Consider the following 15,981-nt stretch of genomic DNA (forward strand, 5'->3'; position numbering starts at 1 on the left):
GTCTATTAGGTGAAGAAAAAAATATAGATCACTGATAACACTCTTGCAAATCTTATCAGTTAAGAAAAAAGAAAATGGAGGTCTCGATCCAAGATGGCCGTTTAGGAACAGCTCAGGATTACAGCTCCCAGTGAAAGCACAGAGAGTGAGTGGACACCCCATTTTTATTGCCCACAGACTAGGAAATTCCCAGGCAGAGGAGATCCACAGGTCACCTGCACGGCTGTTTCGGCCGGCACGGCTGTGCCAGCCAGCACCACTGCTTTGCCCCGCACAGCTGCTTTGTCGGCACCCCGGAGCAGTGCTTCTCCGTACAAAATACACCGGTCCAGGTGCCCTTTTGGCTTGCGATTGGAGTCACGGGAAGTCGCCCATTCGACTGTTTAAAAACGGGACTGAGCAGGGAACCAGGACAGTAGATTCCAGGGCAAAAAAAAAAAAAAAAGGGCCACGAACCTCAGTGCCGCTGTTTAAGCTGGCACAGTGAGTGGCTGCAGGGGAAAACAAACAGACCCCAGCGCCTCTTCAACAGGCGACTGGAATACCAACTTAAAAAAGGCTCTGAGACAGGGAGCCATGCAATCAGGCTCAGCTGGTCCCACTCCAACAAAAGAACAGCAATCAGAAACTCTGGATTGAGAGATTCACAGCAAGCGCAGCTGAACCCGGGAAGGTCCAGCTCTGTGGGGGAGGGGCATCCGCCATTACCGAGGCAGCCCGCCACGACGGAGCTAGTCGGCCAATGCTGAGGCAGCCCGCCATTGCCAAGGCAACCCACCACAGCAGAGAGACTCCGCCTCAAAAGAGGCGGGCCACCATCGGCAAAGCTTTTCTAATTACATCCATATAAACACGACTGCAGGGAAGTTCACTCGGCAGCGGAGTGGAGCCCACAGCAGCTCAGCAAAGCCTCTACAGGCAGACAGTGACTAGGCTGCCTCCTTGCTGGGCAGGGCAGGTCTGAAGGAAAAAAAAAGAAGGCAGCAGCATAACAGAATCTCATAAATAAAGCCCTAAATCCCTGGGACAGAGCACCTGGGAACAAAAAGCAGTTTGTGAGTTCTGCTGCAGCAGACCTAAACGTACCTGCCCAGCAGCTCTGAATGAACAACAGAGCTCACAGCTCACCATTTGAGCTCCTAGAAAGAAGAGACCGTCTCCTCAAGCAGCTCCCTGACCCCTATATATCCAAAGAGACACCTCATAAAGGAGAGATCAGATTGACACTAGACGGGAATCCTTCTGGGACAAAGATAGCTGAAGAAGAAAACTGGTAACAACACTTACTGTTCAGCAGCTACCGCGGGTGAACCCCAGGCAAGCAGGGCCTGGAGTGAACCTCAGCAGACCTACGGCAGAGGGGCCAGACCATCAGAAGGAAAACCAAGAAACAGAAATAACTTCATTAACAACAAACAGAACATCAATCTGAAAGATTTGAGACCCAATCTGAAAGCCAGCAACTACAAAGTCGACAGGTGGATACATCCTTAAAGATGGGAAGAAACCAGCGCAAAAAGGATGAAAACACCCGAAACCAGAACACCTCTCCTCCTACAGGGGGTCACAACTCCTCACCAGCAAGGGAACAAGGCTGGAGGGAGAACGAGTGTGATGAAACGACAGAATGAGACTTCAGGAGGTGGGTAGTAAGAAACTTCTGTGAAGTTAAAGAACACGTTCTAACCAAATGCAAAGAAACGAAGAACCTTGAAAAAAGATTTGACGAAATGATAACGAGAATGGACAAAATAGAAAGGAATATAAGTGAATTGATGGAGCTGAAAAACACAACACGAGAACTTCGCGAAGCATGCACAAGTATCAACAGCCAAATTGACCAAGCAGAAGAAAGGATATCAGAGGTCAAACATCAACTCAATGAAATAAAACGGGAAGGCAAGACTGGAGAAAAAAGGGTAAAAAGGAATGAACAAAATCTCCAAGAAATGTGGGACTATGTGAAAAGACCTAATCTAAGTTTGATAGGCGTACCTGAATGCGACGAAGAGAATGAATCCAAGCTGGAAAATACTCTTCAGGATATTATCCAGGAAAACTTCCCCAACCTAGCAAGGCAGGCAAACATTCACCTCCAGGAAATAGAGAGAACACCACAAAGATATTCGTCAAGAAGAGCAACCCCAAGGCACATAACCGTCAGATTCACCAGGGTTGAAATGATGGAGAAAATACTAAGGGCAGCCAGAGAGAACGGTCGGGTTACCCACAAAGGGAAGCCCATCAGACTCACAGCAGATCTCTCAGGAGAAACCCTACAAGCCAGAAGAGAGTGGGGGCCGATATTCAACATCCTTAAAGAAAAGAACTTTCAACCCAGAATCTCCTATCCAGCCAAACTAAGCTTCATAAGTGAAGGAAAAATAAAATCCGTTGTGAACATGCAAGTACTCAGAGATTTCGTCACCAGCAGGCCAGCTCTACAAGAGCTCCTGAAAGAGGCTCTACACATATAAAGGAACAACAAGTACAAGCTCAACTAAAGGGCAAACCAACCAGCTAGCACCAAAATGGCAGTATCAAATTCACACATAACAATATTAACCCTAAATGTAAATGGACTAAATGCCCCAATCATAAGACACAGACTGGCAAATTGGACAAAAAGCCAAAACCCATCGGTGTGCTGTATCCAGGAAACCCATCTCACATGCAAGGATACACAAAGGCTCAAAATAAAGGGATGGAGGAAGATTTACCAAGCAAATGGAGAGCAAAAAAAAAGCAGGAGTTGCAATTCTCATCTCTGATAAAATAGACTTTAAAGCCACAAAGATCATAAGAGACAAAGAGGGACATTACATTATGGTAAAAGGATCAATGCAACAAGAAGAGCTAACGATCCTAAATATATGTGTACCCAATACAGGAGCACCCAGATACATAAGGCAAGTTCTTAATGACTTACAAAGAGACTTAGACTCCCACACAATAATGGTGGGAGTCTTTAACACCCCATTGTCAATATTAGACAGATCAACCAGACAGAAAATCAACAAGAATATCCAGGACTTGAACTCAGACCTGGACCGAGCAAACCTAATAGACATTTACAGAACTCTCCACCCCAAATCCACAGAATATACATTCTTCTCAGCACCACATCACACCTACTCTAAAATTGACCACATAATTGGGAGTAAATGACTCCTCAGCAAATGCAAAAGGACGGAAATCGTAACAAACAGTCTCTCAGACCACAGTGCAATCAAGTTAGAACTCAGAATTCAAAAACTAACCCAGAACCGCACAGCTTCATGGAAACTGAACAACTTGCTCCTGAATGTTCACTGGATAAACAATGAAATGAAGACAGAAATAAAGATGTTCTTCGAAACCAACGAGAATGAAGACACAACATACCAGCATCTCTGGGACACATTTAAAGCAGTCTCTAGAGGAAACTATATAGCAATATGTGCCCACATGAGGAGCAAGGAGAGATCAAAAATTGACACCCTATCTTCAAAACTGAAAGAGCTAGAGGAGCAAGATCAAAAAACCTCAAAGTCTAGCACAAGACAAGAAATAGCTAAGATCAGAGCAGAAATGAAGGAGATAGAGACAGAAAAAAACGCTACAAGAATTCAATCAATCCAGGAGCAGGTTTTTTGAAAAGATCAACAAAATAGACAGACCACTAACCAGATTAATAAAAAAGAAAAGAGAGAATAACCAAATTGATACAATAAAAAATGATAAAGGGGATATCACCACAGATTCCACAGAAATTCAAACCATCATCAGAGATTATTACAAACAACTCTATGCACATAAACTAATAAACCTGGAAGAAATGGATAAATTCCTGGACACTTGCCTCCTGCCAAGTCTAAACCAGGAAGAAGCCAAAACCCTGAACAGACCCATAACAAGGTCTGCAGTTGAGGCATCAATTAAGAGCTTACCACCCAAAAAAAGCCCAGGTCCAGACGGGTTCACAGCCGAATTCTACCAGACATACAAAGAGGAGCTGGTACCATTCCTTCTGAAACTATCCCAAACAATACAAAAAGAGGGAATTCTTCCCAAATCATTTTATGAGACCAACATCATACTGATTCCAAAACCCAGCAGAGACTCAACAACAAAAGAAAATTTCAGGCCAATATCCATGATGAATATAGATGCAAAAATCTTCAATAAAATGCTGACAAGCCGATTGCAACAGCACATCAAAAAGCTTATCCACCATGATCAAGTACGCTTCATCCCCGGGATGCAAACATATGCAAGTCTGAAAACGTAATTCACCACATAAACAGAACCAAAGACAAAAACCACATGATTATCTCAATTGATGCAGAGAAGGCCTTTGACAAAATTCAGCAGCCCTTTATGCTAAAAACACTCAATAAGCTAGGTATCGATGGAACGTATCTCAAAATAATAAAAGCTATTTATGACAAACCAACAGCCAATATCATACTGAATGGGCAAAAACTGGAAGCATTCCCCTTGAAATGTGGCACCAGACAAGGATGCCCTCTCTCACCACTGCTATTCAATATAGTATTAGAAGTTCTAGCCAGAGCAATCCGGCAAGAAAAAGAAATAAAGGGCATTCAAATAGGAAAGGAGGAAGTCACATTGTCTCTATTTGCAGACGACATGATTGTATATCTAGAAGACCCCATCGTCTCAGCCCCAAACCTCCTGAAACTGATAAGCAAGTTGAGCAAAGTCTCAGGATACAAAATCAATGTGCAAACATCACATGCATTCCTATACACCAATAACAGACTTAAAGAGAGCCAAATCAAGAACAAACTGCCATTCACAATTGCCACAAAGAGAATAAAATACCTAGGAATACAACTAACAAGGAATGTAAAGGACCTCTTCAAGGAGAACTACAAGCCACTGTTCAATGAAATAAGAGAGGACACAAACAGATGGAGAAACATTCCATGTTCATGGTTAGGAAGAATCAATATCGTGAAAATGGCCATACTGCCCAAAGTAATTTACAGATTCAATGCTATCCCCATCAAGCTACCAATGACCTTCTTTGCAGAACTGGAAAAAACCACCTTAAACTTCATATGGAACCAAAAGAGAGCCCGCATAGCCAAGTCAATTCTAAGCAAAAAGAACAAAGCAGGGGGCATCACACTACCAGACTTCAAACTATACTACAAGGCTACAGTAATCAAAACAGCATGGTACTGGTACCAAAACAGAGATATAGACCAATGGAACAGAACAGAGGTCTTGGAGGCAACACAATATATCTACAACCACCTGATCTTTGACAAACCAGACAAAAACAAGCAATGGGGAAAGGATTCCCTGTTCAATAAATGGTGTTGGGAAAGCTGGCTAGCCATGTGCAGAAAGCAGAAACTGGACCCCTTCCTGACACCTTACACTAAAATTAACTCCAGATGGATTAAAGACTTAAACATAAGACCTAACACCATAAAAACCCTAGAAGGAAATCTAGGCAAAACCATTCAGGACGTAGGTGTAGGCAAGGACTTCATGACCAAAACACCAAAAGCATTGACAACAAAAGCCAAAATAGACAAATGGGACCTAATCAAACTCCACAGCTTCTGCACAGCAAAAGAAACAATCATTAGAGTGAATCGGCAACCAACAGATTGGGAAAAAAAATTTTGCAGTTTACCCATCTGACAAAGGGCTGATATCTAAAATTTACAAAGAACTAAAACAGATTTACAAGAAAAAAACTAACAGGCCCATTCAAAAGTGGGCAAAGGATATGAACAGACACTTTACAAAAGAAGACATACGTGAGGCCAACAAACATATGAAAAAATGCTCATCATCACTGGTCATCAGAGAAATGCAAATCAAAACAACATTGAGATACCATCTAACGCCAGTTAGAATGGCCATCATTAAAAAATCTAGAGACAACAGATGCTGGAGAGGATGTGGAGAAATAGGAACACTTTTACACTGTTGGTGGGAGTGTAAATTAGTTCAACCATTGTGGAAGACAGTGTGGCGATTCCTCAAGGACCTAGAAATAGAAATTCCATTTGACCCAGCAATCCCATTACTGGGTATATATCCAAAGGATTACAAATCATTCTACTATAAGGACACGTGCACACGAATGTTCATTGCAGCACTGTTTACAATAGCAAAGACCTGGAACCAACCCAAATGCCCATAGACGATAGACTGGATAGGGCAAATGTGGCACATATACACCATGGAATATTATGCAGCCATCAAAAACGATGAGTTTGGGTCCTTTGTAGGGACATGGATGAACCTGGAAACCATCATTCTCAGCAAACTGACAGAAGAGCAGAAGATCAAACACCGCATGTTCTCACTCATAGGCAGGTGTTGAACAATGAGAACACATGGACACAGGGAGGGGAGCACTACACACTGGGGTCAGTTGGGGGGAAATAGGGGAGGGAGGGTGGGGGGTGGGAAGCTGGGGAGAGATAGCAAGGGGAGAAATGCCAGATGTAGGTGATGGGGAGGAAGGCAGCAAATCACACTGCCACGTGTGTTCCTATGCAACAATTTTGCATGTTCTTCACATGTACCCCAAAACCTAAAATGCAATAAATAAATAAATGGGAAAAAAAATGCTCCAAAAAAATTAATGAATCCAGGAGCTAGTATTTTGAAAAAAATAACAATACATAAACCCTATCTACACTAATAAAGAAGAAAAGAGAGAAGAATCAAACAGACACAGTAAAAAGTTATTAAAGGAGATATCACCACTGGCCCCACAGAAATACAAACTCAGAGAATACTATATTACCTTTATGCCAATAAACTAGAAAGTCTAGAAGAAATGGATAAATTCCTGGATACATACACCCTCCCAAGAATAAACCAGAAAAAAGTCAAATCGCTGAATAGACTAATAACAAGAAATTGAGGCAATAATTAATAGCCTACCAACCAAAAACAAAACCCAGGACCAGACAGATTCACAGACCAATTCTACCAGCGGTACAAAAAGGAGCCTGTACCATTCCTTCTGAAACTATTTTGAACAACTGAAAAGGAGACACTTCTTTCTAACTCATTCTATGAGGCTAACATCATCCTGATACCAAAACATGGCAGAGACAAGACAAAAAATACAAAACTTCAGGACAATATCCCTGATGAACATCAATGTGAAAATTCTCAGTAAAATATTGGCAACCTGAATCCAGCAGCACATCAAAAAGCTTATCCACCATGATCAAGTTGGCTTCATCCCTGGGATGCAAGGCTGGTTCAACATATGCAAATAAATAAACATACCATTTAAACAGAACCAAGGAGAAAAACCACCTGATTATCTCAATACATGCAGAAAAAGCCTTTGATAAAATTTAACACCGCTTCATGTTAAAAATGCACAATGAACTAGATATTCATGGAACGTATCTCAAATTCTTCTTAAACTTTTCTAAAGCTTAGAACTAGAGGGAATACTGTCAAGCCCATTTTTGGGGCCAGCATCATTACTATGTCAAAGCCAGACACAATAAGAAAACTACAGGCCACTAAAATGAACATAGATGGAAAAATCATCAAGAGAACACCAGCAAAATGAACTCAAGAACATATCAAAGAAATTACACATAATGACTAAGTTGGATTTATTTCTGTCTCAACACTGTTTTTATCATGAAACAGTGGTATAGAGGCTAAAGAGACAACTTAAATACTGGGAGAATAGATCTACCAACCATAGTCTCTTAAAAGATTAATACCTAAAATATGTAAGGAATTCAAACAACCTGATAGCAAAACAAAATAATAACCTGATAAAAAATATGTAAAGGACTTGAACAGACTTATCTCCAGAGAAGACATAAAAATGGCCAACAAGTACATGAAAAGGTGCTCAACATCACTAGTCATCAGGGAAATGCAAATCAAAACCACAGTGTTTTATACCCTAACATCTGTTGGGATGCTTATTATGAAAAAGACAAGAGATAAGTGGTGCTGAGGGTGTAGAGAAAAGGAAACACTTGTAAACTGTTGGTAGGAATGCAGATTTAGGTAGCCACTTTGGAAAACTTCACAGAGCTTCCTAAAAGAAATTCAATGTAGAGCTACCGTATAGTAATTCATGTAGAATCACCATAGTAATCCCTCTTCTGGATATATTCCCAAAGGAAATGAAATCATCACCTTATAAGGATATCTGTGTGTCCATGCTTATTGTAGAATTATTCTCAATAGCCAAGGTGGGAAACGACCTAAGTATCTACTGATAGAGGAATGGATAAAGAAACCATGGTATACATATACAACAGAATACTATCTGGCGTTAAAAAACGAGATTCTGCCATTTTCAGCAACATGGATAAATTATGTTCAGTAAAATAAGCTAGATATATGAAGAGAAATACTACATGAACTCACTTATATATGGAATCTTAAAAACATAATAATAAACACAAAGCAGCAGAGTAGAATGGTAGTTGGGGAAGGTACAGGATAAATGGGATATGTAGGCCAAAGGGTAGGAATTTTTTATTTACACAGGATGAATACGTGTAAAGAGCTAGCATAGAGCATAAGCACTGTAGTTGATGATATTGCATTGTATACACTGGAAATTTGTTAAAACATTAAATTTTAGATACTCTTACCACACATGCGCACACACACACACACACACACACACACACACACACATCAAAAGGAAAGGTGACTATGGAAGATAATGTAGTAATTTATTAAAGTATTTGACTGTTATAAGCACTTCACCATGCAGATGTATACGGAAACATGTTGTACACCTTACATTTATACAATAAAAATATTACTCATCATTATTACTGAAAAAAAATTATTTTTCATAGAAACAAAATATAAACTATATTAAGATAACTGTATACATATTTAAGCATTTCTCAGTATTAATTTTTAACATGGTGAATATTAATGGAACCCACATAAATAATTACTAAAAATAAAAATATATGCCCCATTCTACTGAGAGATCTCCAGGGAAAATATTCTAGTAGCCCAGGTTAATTTTTTTTAACTCCATAGTTTTTGTGGACAGAATTACCAAGTCAAAAAAGAATTTGCCTATGAATCATCGGTTATTTCAGTGTCCTAAGCATCTCTAAAAATAAGCTGCCAGACAACCTGAACCTGGAAAAGAATTGATAATTTCCCCATTCAGATGTATTCTTTTTATTCACTGGTAATTGTAGGAATTTTTAGAAATCAAGTTGCATTCTAGATGTTTGCTGCATTCAATAGTATGGATGTCATGAAAATGTTCCCTTATTTATCTGTATGCCTAATCATGAAACTGTAGTATGAAGTAAATACTCAATAATTCACTTGAAATGCTCCTCTGTAGTTACTGCAGATTTGAGTGTGATTATTTAAATGTCACCCAATGAGGCAGAGTAGGATGATTACCAACTACCTGCCCATCTAATATATTCCTCTTGAAAGGCATCAAAATTAATGTGCTTGCAGGTAAGAAGCATGATATAATTATTTCATTTTACTTTAATAAATCATGCTTCAGTTTACTACTGTAAGCCAGAGAGGATTGAAGAGAAAGTGGAATGGACTAAAAACGCTGAGAAATAGAGCACAGCCAAGGAGACAGCCAGAGAAGTTGTAGTTCTGAAATTGGCTGCTTTCTCTCAAACACTAAGAGACTTTCTTTCTCATAGAGATTAGCTAACTTTTCTCACAAAGGTGGAAGGGGACATTTGGAAATTCTGCAACCAAGTCCCACACACCGAATGGCTTAAAACACAGAAATCTTAGCTGGGACTACAGGCATGCACCACCACGCCTGGCTAATTTTTGTATTTTTAGTAGGGATGGGGTTTCACCATGTTGGCCAGGATGGTCTTGAACTCCTGACCTCCAGTGAACCACCTGCCTTGGGCTCCCAAAGTGCTAGGATTACAGGCATGAGCCACCATGCCCAGCTTTTTTTTTTTTTTTTTTTTTTTTTTGAGTTAGTTAGGGTCTACCTATGCTTCCCAGGTAGACCCGCAAGATATCCTCCCACCTCAGCCTCCTGAGTTGCTGAGATTACAGGTGAATGTCACCTTGCCTGACATGATTTTGTCACCACAGGCCCCTCTCATTTCCTTTCATAGGAAGTCACTGAGAACCAGAAAAGCTTGAGCCAAGAACTAGGGAAACTGATATTTGAACTCAGCTCTGTTGGGGTGCCAAACTTCTCTGTGATTCCTTTTGTGAAAATTGGAGGTGGCAAGATACAGCGGCTCACACATATAATCCCAGCCCTTTGGGAGGCCTAGGTGGGTGGATCACCTGAGGCCATTGCACTCCAGCCTGGACAACAAGAATGAAACTCTGTCTCGAAAAAAAGAAAGAGAGAGAGAGAGAAATAAAGGAAGGAAGAAAATCAGAGGCTTTGGTCCCTTAGTCTGCCACACTCGGGAGTAAATGTGTCCCTGCTTGAATGTGATCTTGAGGCAAAATCTAGGTCTCCTTCCTCTTACATGCCCACCCTGGCCTGTCTGTCCCACACTAGCTGCTCAATGATGGCTGGCCCATGTAGAGTATGGGTTTGAGGCATCCCAAGACTCGGAGTTGTAGAAGATGTGAGTGAGAAGCCTTGGAATGCTCTGCCCATCAGGAAATGTGTCTATCCCAGAGTTCAGCGGAGAAGCTGTGCTCCCTCTGATGCCAATGCTCAGAGCTCCCCTACCTAGGGTGGAACCTTGGATGGCCAAGTACATTGGCTCAATATTTGCCTTGAGTAGCTGGGTGCAGTGGCTCCAGCCACTGTTGGATCTGTAATTCTAGCACTTTGAGAGGCTGAGACGGGTATTCAGAATATGATACACATAATATCTGAAATGTTTTGAGTGTAACACAAAATTTGAAAGCAATTTTTAAAATTAGATGTAATTCCATTACATCAATATAAAAAATTCCTTCATGGAAAAACATGGTAAGCAAAGTCAAAGGACAAACAACGAGCAAAAGCAACAGTATAAGTCATATCGCCAAGAGCTAATTTGCTTAATATAGCTAAAGCTCCTACATATCAATAATAAAACAGTAACCACATAACAGAAAAATAGGTAGCATATAGGAACAGTGAGCGCTCAGAAAAAGAATTACAAATGACTCATTCACATGAAAAGATGCCCAAACTCTGTAATAAGAGATATATAAGTTAAAAATCAGAATAAAATAACATTTTCGCCAATCAGGTAAACTCTAATAGCACTCTGTACAGTTGAGTGTATAAGGAAACAGACACACTAAAACCTTGTTGGTGAAAGTATATACCGATAAAATGTTAATGGAGAACAATTTGGAAATGTGTGAGATGATGTATTTACAGGTATGTATTATGTACTTCAGCATTGATATAACAGGAAAAGTGGCGGGGACTACTAAAGCACATTACATTCAGTCGATGGAGTGAATGCTTTACAGCCATCACAAAGAATGAGGCAGTCCCATAAGTACCAAGATGAAGTGATCTTTTAGATACCCAGGGCAGCAGAACTTTTTCCTTGTTGGCTTCACTACTGGTAGAGTCAACTTTGGTAAGGTAATGCAGAACATCTAATTCAAGAATATGACTTCCTATAAATACTGAAGAATTCAAAGCTACCAACTGGGGAAAGAGCTTTTTATAAAGCTGTGTAAAAATCTACAAATTACCTAGAACACAGAACATTCCTTAGAAAACTGTAACTAAAAACATCCAAAATGGAATTCTTTACTGCACTTGCACGCTCACCTGTCTCATCATCCTACCAAATCTGCTTCTTTTCCTCCTCAGACAACCCCAGATAACAGCACAGAGAGCCCAGACATCCTTAAACTCCATGTAAGCTCATGATGTTAAAAACAGCCAGAGGGTGATTAACACAAGAATCACCAAGTGTGTTCTCAGATTATCCACAGGAACCAAAAGGCAGTGAAATTTTCCAAATGCACAGAAACAGAAGCAGAAAGCTAGTGATTTAATCAAGACACAACAGAGATTAAAGGTAAGCATCTACTTACCACGTGAATGAGTGTTTGTCTCATTTTGACCTCTGTCTTAACCAACTATACAAAATTCCTATGAACTGAGAAAAGATTTATTATTCTCCCTTGTGAAATCAGAGGTACTAGATTAACTGAATCCATGACCGCTAAACTATGAAACACAACTAAAGGCTAAACTATGAAGCTTCAGTTTTATTTAAGGCAACCTCCTGACATAAACACAATCTAGATAAAAAATAAAGCTCAGCAACACACACACATCCCCAGAAAATCACACAGAACACCAACACATAGAAAGCATGGGCCTGCTTCCTATCCACAACACTGTCAAGCTTGCTTTGGTAAATGAAAGCCAGGAAGCTCATCCCTGGACAGGATGAAGGGGGATGAATACAAGAACAAGGAAGCCCTTCTATGAAGAGAGTTTGGAGTGTGTCTCTGTGTGTATATGTACACACATTTTTATTCTCTTAGGTGTGTGAAAAGAAAATAAATCTTTGGGTCCCTAAATCACTAAGGTAAAGGGAAAAGCCAATCTGGGAACTGCTTAGAGACAACCTGCCTGTCACTGAGATAGATGTGTATCTGATTGCCTCCTTTGGAAAGGCCAATCAAAAACTCAAAGAATGCAAGCATTCCTCTCTCTCGCCTACCTGTGACCCAGAAGCTCCTCCCAGCTTCAAGTCTCCTTCCTGTCTTTGCTTCAAGTTGTCCTGTCTTTCCGGACACAACCATTGTACTTCTTACACATATTGGCTGATGTCTCATGTCTCCCTAAAATGTGTAAAGCTAAGCTGTGTCCCGACCACCCTGGGCACATGTCATCAGGACATCCTGAGGCTGTCTCAGGAGTGTGCATCCTCAAACTTGGCAAAATAAACTTTCTAAATTGACTGAGACTTGTCTCAAATTTTCAGGGTTACAAATAATACCAGCAAATCAGGAGACCCACTGAATGGAAAAAGAAGATAGTCTAACTTCACTATGACTACAAAAATGAATCTGGTATATCCATACAATAGGATATTACCTAGCAAATAAAAGGAAAAGAACTACTGACACAAAAAACACCATGGATGAATCTCAAAATAATCACGTTGAATGAAAAAAGCCAGAAAAAAAGAATACCTACTGTATGATTCTATTTATATAATATATGTTAGAAAATGAAAACTAATCTACAGTTACAAAAAGCTTATCAGTGGTTGCCTGCGGATCAGAGGCAGGAGGGAGACAGTACTGAAGGGTACAAGGAAACTGTTAGGATGACAAGTACATCTATTATCTCTAGTGGTGACAGCTCTATGGCTGAATACCTATGTGAAAACATCTAGCTTTACACTTCTAATATGTGCAGCTTGGGTGTCACTTGACTCCTCAATAAAGCTGTTTAAAATTTTTTGATAAAATTAAGTTCACATTGACCACCAATCGGGTTTAACTGAAACCTTACAAAATGAAGGAGATTATTTTCACTTTCAGAAGGATATCTGATCACAGTTACATATCATGCTTTGTGGACAAGCAATTTCAGAATAAATACAGATGTCAAATACTTAAATGTCTGTGTTTCTTCCCATTCATCCTTTTCATGATTTAAAAGAAACTAAAGCATTTTACAAAAAAATTCCATCACTTCAAGTTTCTTACAGAGACCCTCTGAAATTCAATAAACATTTAACTTTTTGGAAAAGACGGGACCTTAAACACCATCCTGCCCAACTTTCTCAATTTAAGGAAGTGAACTTAGCCCCTCCCCTTATAAGGAGTTCATCCCATCTCATGGCTTTGAAGTCAGCTCTATGTTGCTGACACCTACCTTTGTCATTTTAATCTTGACCTCCCCACTGAACTACAGATATTTATTCCACTGCCCACTAATCCACCTCACTTGACTATCTAATAAGTATCTAAAACCAATTGTGGCCAAAAGGTATCTTCTGATTCCCCTCACCACCAACTTCTCCAATTTTCCCCATCTTAGTAATTGAACATCACACATTCACTTGCTCAATTAAAACCTACAAATCAACTCTTGACTTCTCATCTCCTGCCTTCCACATAGAATCCACACTTAAGTTCTTAGCTCTGTCTGCAAAGTATATTGCCAAAGCTGGCCCAGGCTCCATCTACACAGCTACTATGGCTTCTTACCCAGACAAGAGCCCTGAAAGGTCCCCATTTCCTCTTCTGCCTCTACCAGTCAGTCACTACACAGTAGCCATAGTCATGAGGCCATCAGTCCTCAGACCTAGAACACTCTACAGACTTGCTGCCATCATTAAAGTGACATCTTAACTCCTTATTTTGCCCTAAAAGATCAAGGCCCTTTCCACCTCTCTAGCCTCATCTACCACTATTTCTTCTCTGGATACATTCCAACATTTCATACTGACTGTCTCCAACATACTAAATTCATTTTACCCCAAAGCCAATGCTTTCCCACCTCCATACCTGGAATGCACACAGATACTTCACCATTCATATCTCAACTCAAATAACATCTTCCAAAGCTTCCCAGACCTCACAATCTACAGAAGCATCCCCTGGTGAGAAGCTGGTGGTGAGGGAAATGAATCAGGAGCCCTTTGGCCACAATAAGTTTATAAATGTATTAGGTATTCAAGCGAATATTTAATTCACTTATCATAGACCCTATTTTACTGATGTTATGGTACTTATCACTAACTAAAATTATCTTGTGAAGTTCTTTATTTATTGTATTTGCTAATAAAATTCATTCATTCATTTATTCATTCATTCATTCCTGCTATGCCTATCAGAAGCATTAGCCCAAATAAGAACTGTGATCTTTTCTTATTTCACTTGAAAGCATTCATTTTCAGGTGCCTGGTACTACTGGTTAAGAAGTACCCATGTGCAATTTTTTAAGTCTATTTTAATTCTTTTTTAATACCGAAGTGTGACGATTGGGTTTCTACACTCAAACCTGAATGTGAAGCTTTTTACAACATCAGCATATTACCAGTCTGACATTTAAAAATAAAGGCCAATTTCAACTGTCCTATTAATTTCACAAGATTCCAAATCTCCTTCCTTAAACCTTTTTACATCAATACATTACCTGTCTGAGGTTTAAAAATAAATTTCAATTTCAACTGTCCTATTAATTTTACAAGTCTTCAAATTATGCTTCTAAAAAACTGAAAAATTCAACTACTGGCCTGCTTATTATCATGAGATTTCTATTTGATATAATATCAACTTATCAATTTACATGAATGTTGTTGATTTTGAGATTGTATGGCCTGTCACTATAATAGTACACTTTTTGATAAGGAAAGGGTCAATATGAAAAGTATTTACTTTTAATGATTAAATTGGGATCTCTAATATCTTACTTTTGGGATACTTAGCAAATAGTCACTTACATAATATACTATCTAAATGCACCAATTTAAACATTTTTAATTCCTTTATTTTCTTTTTTAGAATTTCAAAGCTTTCAGACACTGCTACCAAAAAAATCACAATAGATTTTTTACCTGGTTGTTACACATTATAAATGATCTCATAGTAAATCATTAATCACTGGGATGTACATTTTATAAGGACAGAGATATTTATCCAGTTTGTTCATTGTACCCCCCAGCACCTACTCCCGGCATATTATCAGCTTAAAATAATATGTGTCAAATACCTGCAAGCTCCTGTTTTATCTTATGGAGATCAGCATATTACTTCCACAGTTAGAGCATACTGCTGATATGTGTAATCTCATCTTGCTATTGCTTGATGCCATGAAAATATTAAGCATGATCTGAACAGCAATTCTAAATCACAAGTTCTTGACTTTCAAGTTACACAGTGATGTGTGGCAAATGGGTGGCAAGAGATCAACATAGATTTTTGCATAAGGTGTGATCAAAATAGATTCTCTTACGTTGTGCTGAGGAGGCAAGACTCAATATGGAGTCCGGATACACAGACTACTCTAGGACTAGGGAGAAAACCACCGATAGAAGACCA

The 15,981-nt window shown here is 39.5% G+C and overlaps 1 pseudogene; it reads left to right on the top strand.

The window, feature by feature from the left end:
- The first annotated feature begins 14,893 nt into the window (after nt 1–14,893).
- Nucleotides 14,894–14,987, top strand: LOC116551064 (annotated as a pseudogene).
- Nucleotides 14,988–15,981: the final 994 nt, after the last annotated feature.

This window comes from Sapajus apella, unplaced genomic scaffold (assembly GCF_009761245.1).
Source record: "Sapajus apella isolate SASKATOON/1434 unplaced genomic scaffold, GSC_monkey_1.0 scaffold8, whole genome shotgun sequence".
Taxonomy (NCBI): Eukaryota; Metazoa; Chordata; class Mammalia; order Primates; family Cebidae; genus Sapajus; species Sapajus apella.